Source organism: Triticum dicoccoides, chromosome 6A (genome assembly GCF_002162155.2).
Source record: "Triticum dicoccoides isolate Atlit2015 ecotype Zavitan chromosome 6A, WEW_v2.0, whole genome shotgun sequence".
Lineage (NCBI taxonomy): Eukaryota > Viridiplantae > Streptophyta > Magnoliopsida > Poales > Poaceae > Triticum > Triticum dicoccoides.
Window position 1 is genome coordinate 493,984,738 of NC_041390.1, and position 11,718 is coordinate 493,996,455.

Consider the following 11,718-nt stretch of genomic DNA (forward strand, 5'->3'; position numbering starts at 1 on the left):
AGAGGCACATTCTTCATGTTGACGCCGTAGTCCTTGAGAGTTTGCTTCATCCATAGCAATTAGGCACAGGAAGAACCAGCGGCAATGTACTCAGCTTCAGCAGTCGATAGTGATATGCAGTTCTGTTTCTTCGAGGACCAACAGACCAAAGATCGTCCAAGGAAATGACATGTACTAGATGTTGACTTGCGATCCACACGATCACCAGCATAGTCAGAGTCAGAATATCCAACAAGATCAAAAGTCGAGCCCTTGGGGTACCATAATCCAAGTGTTGGTGTGTGAGCTAGATATCGAAGAATATGCTTCACAGCCTTATGGTGTGATTCCTTCGGTGCATCTTGAAATCGGGCACACATGCAAACACTAAGCATTATATCTAGCCTAGATGCACATAAGTATAATAAGGAACCTATCGTGGAGCGGTATACCTTATGATCGAAGTCAATACCATTTTCATTAGTGCATAGATGGCCATTTGTGGGCATAGGAATTTTGACGCCTTTGCAATCTTGCATGCTGAATTTCCTTAGTACATCCTTGAGGTATTTCTCCTGAGATATGAATATGCCATTGTGTTGTTGACGAATTTGAAGACCTAAGAAGAATTTCAACTCTCCCATCCTAGACATTTGATATTCTTCACTCATCATATAGGCAAATTCATCACTATAACGTTGGTCAGTACAGCCAAAGATAATATCATCAACATATACTTGGCACACAAACAATTCACCATCATAAGATTTAGTGAAAAGAGTAGTGTTGAGTGAACCGGGTTTGAAGCCTTTCTTCATGAAGAGTTCCTTCAAAGTATCATACCAAGCCCGTGGGGCCTGCTTGAGGCCATAGAGGGCCTTGTTGAGTCTGAAGACTTTGTCGGGATTCTTTGGATCTTCAAAACCTGGGGGTTGAGCAACATATACTTCTTCCTCAAGCTTACCATTGAGGAATGCACTTTTCACATCCATTTGATATAGAGTGATACCATGATGGTTAGCATAAGCAAGTAATATGCGAATAGCCTCAGGTCTAGCAACAGGTGCAAAAGTTTCATTGAAATCAATTCCTTCAACCTGTGTGTAGCCTTGAGCTACAAGTCGTGCCTTATTCCTCACCACAAGGCCATTTTCATCTTGCTTGTTGCGGTAGATCCACTTTGTGCCGATGATATTGTGCTTGCGAGGATCTGGACGTTTGACCAGTTCCCAAACATTGTTGAGCTTGAACTGATGCAATTCCTCTTGCATGGCGTGAATCCACTCAGGCTCTAGAAATGCTTCATCTACCTTAGTGGGCTCTGTAATAAAGACAAAAGCATACTGCCCGCAAAAGTTAGACAAATGTGAAGCTTTTGAGCGTGTCAGAGGACCCGGTGCTTTGATGTCATTGATGATATTTTCAACTTGCACTTCTTTTGCAACGCGAGGATGAGCTGGTTGTCATTGAAGAATTTGTGGAGATATACTCTGTTGATGATGTGGCACGCAGTATCAATTGCCTCGGTCCAGAAACGACGAGGCATTTTGTATTCATCAAGCATAGTGCGAGCCATCTCAGCAAGAGTCCTGTTCTTGCGCTCCACGACGACGTTCTGCTGAGGAGTGTAAGGAGCAGATAACTCATGAGTGATACCAAGTTCATCAAGATAGTCATCGAGACTAGAATTCTTGAACTCAGTGCCATTGTCACTTCTGATGTGCTTGATCTTCACACCAAAGTTGGTTGAAGCCCTCGAGGAAAATCGTTTGAAGACTTCCTGCACTTCATGTTTGTAAGTAACAAGGTGTACCCATGTGTAACGAGAATAATCATGAACAATAATGAAGCCATATTGAGATGCTTCATTTGAGATAGCAGAATAATGATTAGGACCAAAGAGATCCATGTGAAGCAATTCAAATGGGCGAGTGGTGGTCATGATAGTCTTCGCTGGATGCTTGGCCTTGGTCATCTTCCCAGCTTCACAGGCTCCGCATAGGTGATCCTTGAGGAATTTGACATTCTCGATGCCAATGACATGCTTCTTCTTTGCAAGCGTGTGCAAATTCCTCATGCCTGCATGACCAAGTCGTCGATGCCAGAGCCAGCCTTCTGAAGCTTTTGCAAGTAAGCACACGGCTGGTTGTGGTCCTGTAGAGAAATCAACACTATACAGGTCTCCTCTCCTAAAGCCTTCGAAGACTTTGGAATTGTCAGCTTCCATAACCACAACACAATGGTACTTACCAAAGACAACAACCATATCAAGATCACAAAGCATTGAGACAGACATAAGGTTGTATCCTAAGGACTCAACAAGCATGACTTTGTCCATGTGTCGATCCTTTGTAATCGCAACCTTACCTAGACCCAATACCTGACTTTGCCTTTCTCAGCAAAGATGATATGCTTCAGATGCGATGGAGATAATGGAGCATCCATCAATAGATTCTTTTCACCAGTCATGTGGTTTGTACATCCACTATCAAGGACCCACTCAGTGGCTTTGGGTTGATCATCTTGCAGATGAATTAGTGCAGCTTACAAACTCATATACTTCATCAATGAAGAATATGACATCAATTCATCAGATCAATTTCATCAAGTAAAAGAAATGATAAAGCAATATGAGGACGTGAGAGATGAAATTTCATTTCTTCATGATTAGCCTGCATCCTATCAGGCATGCTCAGGTCTCCAGCAAATTCTTCAGACGATTATGTGCGTCTGGAGACCTAACCCTGCAGAAGAGATTAGTTCTTTTTCTTCACCACCCACATCTGAAGGGGTGGCAAAGAGTTCATCATTCTGCGAGCTCCATACGAAAAGGATGGCATGGAAGCCAGTCCATTTCATCTCACATAAGAGGGGTTAGAGTAAGCATAAGAGTATGCAGAGAAATTCTCCGAGGACTTATGGACATAATGATTTGAAGAATAATGCACATATCCATAATCCTTAGATCTTCCCTGCGAAACAGACGGGTTAGGACGATGATGTTCATATGAGGACTTTGATCCATATGAAGAATTTGATCTGGGGTTCCTATAATTCACAGGTGGCATCATGATGACATTCACCTGAAGATTTTCAAGGCATCTTTTGGGAACCCAGATTTTCTTCATAGGGGAGCCGTTCCTGCAGTTAGTGCCAACATATCTAGCAAATACTTCACCATTCTGATTTTTGAACAGTTTATAGTTGGAGTCAATTGACTCATCATCAGAATGAGGAGATTCACATACAAATCCAGATAAGTTAGATGGATCAACTCGAGGTCCCTTTGCAGCAACCCATGTAGTTTTGGGGTACTGCTCAGGCTTCCAATATGTACCATCAGCATTGCGTTTCCTATCAAAGGAAATACCCTCTTTCCTAAGGTTCTTGTTGAGGATCTGCTTTTTAAGCACATCACAAAGAGCCTGATGCCCTTTGAGGCTTTTGTACATGCCTGTCGTGTACAATTCCTTCAGCCCTGCATTGTTAGTGATACTAGCAATGTCCTCAAATGAGGAATTAGTGATAGCAGAGGCATGTGAAGAATTTGAAACATTAGCAGCATTTGAACATTCAGGTGAAGAATTAGCAGATTCACGTTCAATGCACTTCAAGCATGGTGGAACAAATTCTTCCTGAGAAGCGCTAATTTGTTGAGCAAGTAATGAATCGCGCTCCTTCTGAAGATCTTCATAACTCACTCTTAGCTTCTCAAGGTCTTGCTTTCTTTGAAGAAATTCATAAGAAAGCTTCTCATGATCCGATAAGAGAGTGTTATGTTGATCTTGAAGGGTGTCATACTTAGTATGAAGTCTCTGAAGACTTTCAGCCAAAGCTTTTGACTGATCCATTTCCTCACCCAACATATCATCACTCTTGTTTAGCATATAGTGAGCTTTTTCCAAAGCTCTTTGTTGTTTAGTAGCAAGGGAACCAAGTTTGACATAGCTGGGTCCAAATTCATCACCAGATTCATCATCACTGGACTCGGATAGGTAGCATTCAGTTACCTCAGCATCTTTTGCCATAAGGCATGATGCAGAAGATGATGATTCTGGTTCGAATGTCATCGTTTTGAGAGATTCCTTGAAGTCCTCAAACCAAGGATCATGACAAGTTCGATGACCTTCATAGACCTCAGAGAGACGGTCCCAGATGAGCTTCGCATGATCGAGATGCATGATATTCCTGAACTGATTTTGTGACAGGCTGGAGCAGATGACATACTTCGCCGTGAGGTTGAGAAGAGTATACATGCGAATGTCATCAGCATCCGCCATCTTGCACAGATCAGTCAGGTCAATCTCAGTGACGGTCCACAACTCGCTGTTCATCGCCATGAGGCGTTTCTTCATCATGGCCTTCCACTTGGGATACTCGTGACCGTCAAAGATGGGGCATGCCACCTTCGTCATACCTGCGGTCGACATAACTAAAACTCCAGGCGGTTAAACCAAAATCACATAGAACAAGGGAGTACCTTGCTCTGATACCAATTGAAAGTGCGTTATATCGACTAAAGGGGGGTGAATAGGCATTTTTTATGAAATTCTTCACTGAGGAGTTTGCCGGTGAGGAAATTCCTTAGCAAAGAACTACTAGTAGCGGAATAAGTACTCAAAAGTAAACATAACAGAATACAAGCATAGTCATCATGATGAAATGAAGACAGGCACAGAGTACAGGAAGCGTAATCACAGGATAACACAGGACGAAGACAAACAGACTGAAGAAATTGAACTGAGGAAATTGAGAAAGTCTTCAATCAAAGTCTTCAAACACAGATATGAACAAACACACAACACAGTTATGAGGAAATGAAAGAGTTGAGGGAATAGAACTAGTAAGCTCGGTGAAGACAATGATTTGGTAGACCAGTTCCAACTGCTGTCTCAGTTGTATGTCTGGTTGGAGCGGCTGAGTATTTAAACTCGAGGACACACAGTCCCGGACACCCAATCAAGGACACTTAGTACAAGACACCCAGTCCTCACCGTATTCTCCTTGAACTAAGGTCACACAGACCTCATCCAATCACTCGTGGTAAGTCTTCAAGCGACTTCCAAACCTTCACAAACTTGGTCACTCGGCGATCCACAATTCCTATTGGATGCTCTAGACCATGACGCCTAACCGTCTGGAAGAAGCATAGTCTTCAAAGGTAACAAGCGTCGGATCCACTCAGGATCAATCTCTTCAGTGATGCTCAATCACATAGGGTTTGTAGGTGTTTGGGTTTTGGATTTTTGGTTTTTCCTCACTTGATGATTTTCGCTCAAAGTCCTCAGAGGATGGGTTGCTCTCAAATGACAAGTGTCAGTTTCTCTCGGAGCAGCCAACCAGCTAGTGGTTGTAGGGGGCGGCTATTTATAGCCTAGGGAGCAGCCTGACATGATAAGACATAAATGCCCTTCAATGATATGACCGTTAGGTGGATAGATATTTTGGGAAGCTAGCGCATAGCACAGCAACGGTCGGAATTTTGAGTAGCAAAATCCTCAGGGCTATCATGTTCCTCACTGTGTAGGCAATCCGCACTGGCGAATTCCTAACTCCTCAGTCAGGACAAATTCCTTAGAGACCAGAAGAACTTCGTCTCTGTCACTGAAGAAATTGACTGAACTGTATGAGATTTCCAATGGCTTCACTCGAAGGGATTGGTAGGTGTAGGATTTTGAGTTGAGCATCACATGGAAATTCTCCTTAGTATTTTCTCGACCCCCTTTAACAGTACGGTGTTTCATATGACTCAAGAAAGAGAAAGACAAAACTATGAACACGAAAGTCTTCAAGCTTCATATTTATCGCATGAATATCAAGTCTTCACGGACACACCAATTTCTTCACTTTCAAAGTCTTCATGAAAGTATTCAGAAATACCAAAATCTTCAGTCGAAGATATTCATTTTTAGGGGTCGACTTTTCCTGTAAATATCAAACTCCTCATAGACTTATAGACTTGTGTACACTCACACATGCATTAGTCCCTTAACCTATAAGTCTTTAATACACCAAAATCACTAAGGGGCACTAGATGCACTTACACAGCTCAGGACACCCAGTCCTCACCGTATTCTCCTGGAACTAAAGGTCACACAGACCTTGTCCAATCACTCATGGTAAGTATTCAGGTGACTTCCGAACCTTCACAAACTTGGTCACTCGGCGATCCACAATTCCTCTTGGATGCTCTAGACCATGACGCCTAACCGTCTGGAAGAAGCACAGTCTTCAAAGGTAACAAGCGTCAGATCCATGCAGGATCAATCTCTTCAGTGATGCTCAATCACTTGGGGTTTGTAGGTGTTTGGGTTTGTGTTTTTCCTCACTTGATGATTTTCGCTCAAAGTCCTCGAAGGATGGGTTGCTCTCAAATGACAAGTGTCAGTTTCTCTCGGAGCAGCCAACCAGCTAGTGGTTGTAGGGGGCAGCTATTTATAGCCTAGGGAGCAGCCCGACATGATAAGACATAAATTCCCTTCGATGATATGACCGTTTGGTGGATAGATATTTTGGGACAGCTGGCGCATAGCACAGCAACGGTCGGAATTTTGAGTAGCAAAATCCTCAGGGCTATCATGTTCCTCACTGTGTAGGAAATCCGCACTGGCGAATTCCTAACTCCCTAGTCAGAACAAATTCCTCAGAGACCAGAAGAACTTCGTCTCTATCGCTGAAGAACATGACTGGACTGTATGAGATTTCCAATGGCTTCACTCGAAGGGATTGGTAGGTGTGGGATTTTGAGTTGAGCATCACATGGAAAATTTTCCTTAGTATTTCCTCGACCCCCTTTAACAGTACGGTGTTTCCTATGACTCAAGAAAGAGAAAATGAAACTACTAAAACAAAAGTCTTCATGCTTCATGTTCCTAGAATGAATACCAAGTCTTCAAGGTCACACCAATTTCTTCACTTTCAAAGTCTTCAGAAAGTCTTTAGAGATTTAAAGTCTTCGGTCAAAGAACTTCATTTTTAGGGGTTGACTTTCTCTGTAAATATCAAACTCCTCATAGACTTATAGACCTGTGTACACTCACAAACGCATTAGTCCCTTGACCTATAAGTCTTCAATACACCAAAATCACTAAGGGGCGCTAGATGCACTTACATCTGTGGTCACCGAAGCCCGTCGCAGTGGTGGAGCCTAATCTTGATATCCACGCACCGCCACCGCAGGTGGCGCGCGGTCTTGACGTGGTGGTGCAGTGAGTGCAGGAGCGTTCTCTCGCGGTCGGGGGACCTCCTAGCAGCTTCCTTCTTCATGCGCGGGAACACATCGTGGTGGATCACGCAGCGGGACCGCGCGTCTTGGGGCGAGGACACCGTCTTGATGCAGAGGAGGCGGGGGCGCTCTGTGAGCCGCACGTCTTGGTGCAAGGGCGCCGTCTTGATGCGGAGGCGGCGGAGGCGCTCAGTGAGCTACATCGCCCGCGGCTGGAGATGGGCGAGGTAGCGAGAGGGATGGAGCGGGGGAGCCCCTGGGAGCACTGACAAGCTCGGCGATGCGGTCCAACCAGTCGTCGTAGAGATCGTCGACCGGGCGGTAACATAGGAGCTCGCGTGCCAAGAGCAGCACAGCCTGCGTATCCGTGGGAGCGAGACGAGCATGGGACGATGAACTGGCCGGAGTCAGCGATGGGGTGGTGGTGCGTCCGTCCCGCCGCATGGAGGGGTGCAACGATGAGACCTGCTGCTCATTCGCCGCTGGGCCGGTGGCGGCGTTGGCAGCGGGTGACGGAGAACGGCGGGGAGGTCTGCCAACGGGCGCTGTCTGAGCAACACGGGCGGCGAGGGTGGCCCGGCGCTCAGCACGGGCTCGACGAGCATCAGACATGGATGCGGTGGAGCAGTGGAGCACGAATCAACGGAACAACAGCTTCAGCGCACCCCTACCTGGCGCGCCAAATGTCGGATCGTGGGTATCAGCAAACCCTTGAGGTTCGAACACTAGGGTGCGCACGAAGATCTCTCTCTTCCTCGCTCACTCTCGCAACGATCTCTAGGCCTAGCTCACCGAACCCAAGGAACAAGAGACACGAGAGTTATACTGGTTCGGGCCACCATTGTGGTGTAATACCCTACTCTAGTGTGTTGTGGTGGATTGCCTTGTAGGCTGAGGACGAACTACTACAGTGGGCCAACGACCTCCTAAGGAGAGGTGTTCTTGAGCTTTATGAGCTGGTGAGATACGCATAGTGGTCACGCATACTAATGATTGTAGACACGTATAGCTAGCAAGTTTCATCGGCACGAAGACTATAACAGAGCAAATGTAGGGGGCAGGAGGAGATGTCATTTGTGCTCACCCATGAATGCAGGGGCGGAGCTCGTCGAACGCACGGGGAAGTCGTCGAACACCAGACCCTCGCAACGACGAAACAACTGCACATGTAAAACCTCCCGATCAACACAAATATGATGTTTTTTATAAAAAAATCGAAAAATATATGACCTAACTCATAATTCACAAATATATGACCCCGTCGGCCTGTGGAAGGCCAAGGCGCACCTTTCCTGGAGGTGTCGGGGGTGTCGCGTCGGTATCGAGGTGCTGTGTCGGGGTTGAGGTGCTGTGTTGGGGTGTTGGGTCGGAGTCGGGGTGTCGGGTTCGGGATGGCAAATCCTCAGCCCCTCGACCCCTCGGCGACCCTCGATCATCGACCCCTTTTCCCCTCGGCCCTCGACCCCTCGACCGTCGACTTCTTTTCCCCTCGATCCTCGACCCCTCGACCACTCGGCGACCCTCCACCCCTCGGCTACCCTCGACCTCGGCGACCCTCTTTTTCTACCTTTCCTACTTCTTTTTTTCATCTTCTTCTTCTACTTCTTTTTTCATCTTCTTCTTTCTTCTTCTTCTTCTTCTTCTTGTTCTTTTTTTCATCTCCTTCTTCCTCCTCTTCTTCTTCTTCTTCTTATATTTTTTCATCTTTCTTGTTTATTCTTAAAAAATAGAAGAAATGAACTAAACCTAAAATAAACTAAATTAAACTAAACTAAACCAAACTAAATCTAAAAACCAGAAATAAGACACGAGAACTCACCTCCGGCGAGGTCGGCCCGTGGAGGCAGGCCATGGGGAGGGGGCGCGGGCTGAGGAAGGCCGCGGCTCTGGCGGCGGGGCGTGGTGTGGCTCCGGTGGCGGGGTGGGATAGCGCGGCGCGGCTCCGGCGATGGGGCGGGGCAGGGCGGTCGCCGTGGCCTGGGTCCGCTGGGCGGGGCGGGCAGGCGGGCCGGCGACGGGGCGATCTCCGAGGGGCGGAGTGGGCCGGCGGCACCTCGGGCTCCGGGGTTGGCGCGGTAAGGCAGCGGCTCGGGCTACGGGGGCGGCACGAGTGAGGTCACGGGAGAGAGAGAGGGCCAGGGCGGGGCGCTAATTGTTTTAGCTAGGTCAAAAAAAATTTGCCGTCTGCTAGCAGACGGCAAAGAGCCTAGCTAGTGGGGTAGGCCGGGGGGAACGACCGTTAGCTTGGTGACTTTCTTTTCCGTCTGCTAGCAGACGGCAAAGAAGCTTTGCCCTCTGCTAGTAGACGGCACAGAGGGAGCAAAGAACCAGCTGACAGCAAATATGATCTTTGCCATCAGGCAGTTCTTTGTCGTCAGTTTTTTTGTAAGCTGTTAGCGGTGTCAGTTTTCTGTAAGCTGACGGCAAAGACATTCTTTGCCGTCAGGTAGTAGACGGCAAAGAACTAGCTGACGGGAAAGATCCTGATTCTAGTAGTGTTTGCCGAGTGTAAAGTCACGGATCTCAGCAAAAAGGGGGCCGTTGGGGCCTGCCTGGGCACCGTATCGCCGAGTGGGCCACTCGACAAATGACAAACTCGGCAAATAATTGAGTCTGACATGTCTCGCCATGGGCTTTCATGTTTGCCGAGTGCCTATTGCAAGTACTCGGCAAAGTTTCGGCCACGTGGCACCCGCCGTCTCCGTCCAGCCCGTCAAGTCTCTTTTCTTTCCCAAATTCGCGTTTTAGCACTCGGCAAAGACTTTACCGAGTCCCTGTGTTCTGGTTCTCGGCAAAGGAAGCTTTGCCGGCAACGCTCATCAATATATTTCCAATCAACATATTAAAGGCACTATTGGTGCAATTTAGTGACTCTTGAGTGTTTTGGAGATTGCTGGACAAAAAAATTGAGGGAGTAATGTGTTTGCTAGTGCACACAAAGTAAAATGGTCCGAGGAGTTATTGAGAAGTTTGCTAAAACTTCTGCGAAGATAATCTGCGCCGCAGAGAACATGGCTGAGCTTATTTTGAGGATTATGCTTTCGAGAAGATTGCATGTTGGAGATGACCCCTAAAAATTGTTGTGTTGACGCAACTGGTTTGATGTGTTGTTCGAGGAACAATAGACTACAATGAAGAAAAATGAAGACAACATGAAGATGTAGTTATTTTCCATAGTTTGATTGTATTCATTGAGTCATAGGGCAACCGTACAATTAAGGGGGGGGGGGGTCCAAGTTATTCGATACTTAGGTCTATATTGATGCTTAACTAGGAACCTATCCCTGAGTGAAGTTGAGAGAAATCTCATCATGCGTTGTATTTTTACTCGTATGCCAGGTAGGATAAATATCCAACTTTCGCCAATGACACCGATCAATTTTCCCTAAGTTAAAAAGGACATCCACTCAAAGGCATGTTTAAACCCCCATGGTAAATAATCAAAAACTAAGAGGATCTTGCATATGGAAGGCCCACTCAAAGGCATGTGGGTCAGTTGCATGATTACACCCCATTGGTTCTTATAGCCCATATGTGACCCATGGTGTCTTTCGGTCCATTAAAGTCTCGTGGTACCTCTGGGACAATTTAGAACCGTCGGTGTCTTTTGTACCATTACTAGCTCGTGGTGTCTCTAGGGAATTTTTTTGGTATGTGCTATGTTTTGGCTCGTTAATGGCCCCTGGTGGTTCTCGGCCAACTTAGGCCTTGGGACATTTCTGGTACATGATGTCTTTCGACCCGTTAACGACCCGTCATCTCTTTGCGCCCATTAAAAGACATGTGTTGTCTTTAGGCCCATAACGCCATGTCATGTCTTTCAGACTATTTTCGGTCGTGATGTCTTTCGCCCCCTTAACGACCCATCATGTGTTTGGGTCCAATTATGGCCCGTAGTGCTTTAGGCTCATCTGCGGCCCACAACATCTTTTAGCCCATTCGTGGCCTCATGGGCTTTCAGTCTATTTTTAGCCCATGGCTATTTCAGCACGTTAACAACCAATGGTACGTTTTGTGAATTGCGGGCCACAGAAAGCAAGATATAGTAATTAACAATAAAGATGCACTTCATAATTGGAAATTACACATATTACATGATGATGAGATTCATAAACCTTGCCGCAAAGCTGCTGCACAAACAGCGAAGCAAGATGATGAGATTCCCCTTGTTTGACGCTTATATCCTCTAGCTCTAGCTAGCTAGCTTTAATGTGTGCATTCGAGTTCTCCATGATCTTCCTTAGAGATTCAACTTCGAGTCAGAGCAGAGCTGAACCATGTCTTTCCGATTGGAGTTGAGAATGAATAAGTCGAACTGATTCATGTGCCAACTTCAGCGAGCTTGTGTGGTAGTGGTGAATATCTCGAACACTACATCAAGACATGACTTTGGGGTTGTCTCACTATCTTGAAAATGTTTTCACTTAGTTGTATTACCTGTAATAGATAAAATACCCTAGCATGTGCCTCCTGTTCTATTGCTCTTGCCCTCTCTTCTCGTCCAAGGGGAACGA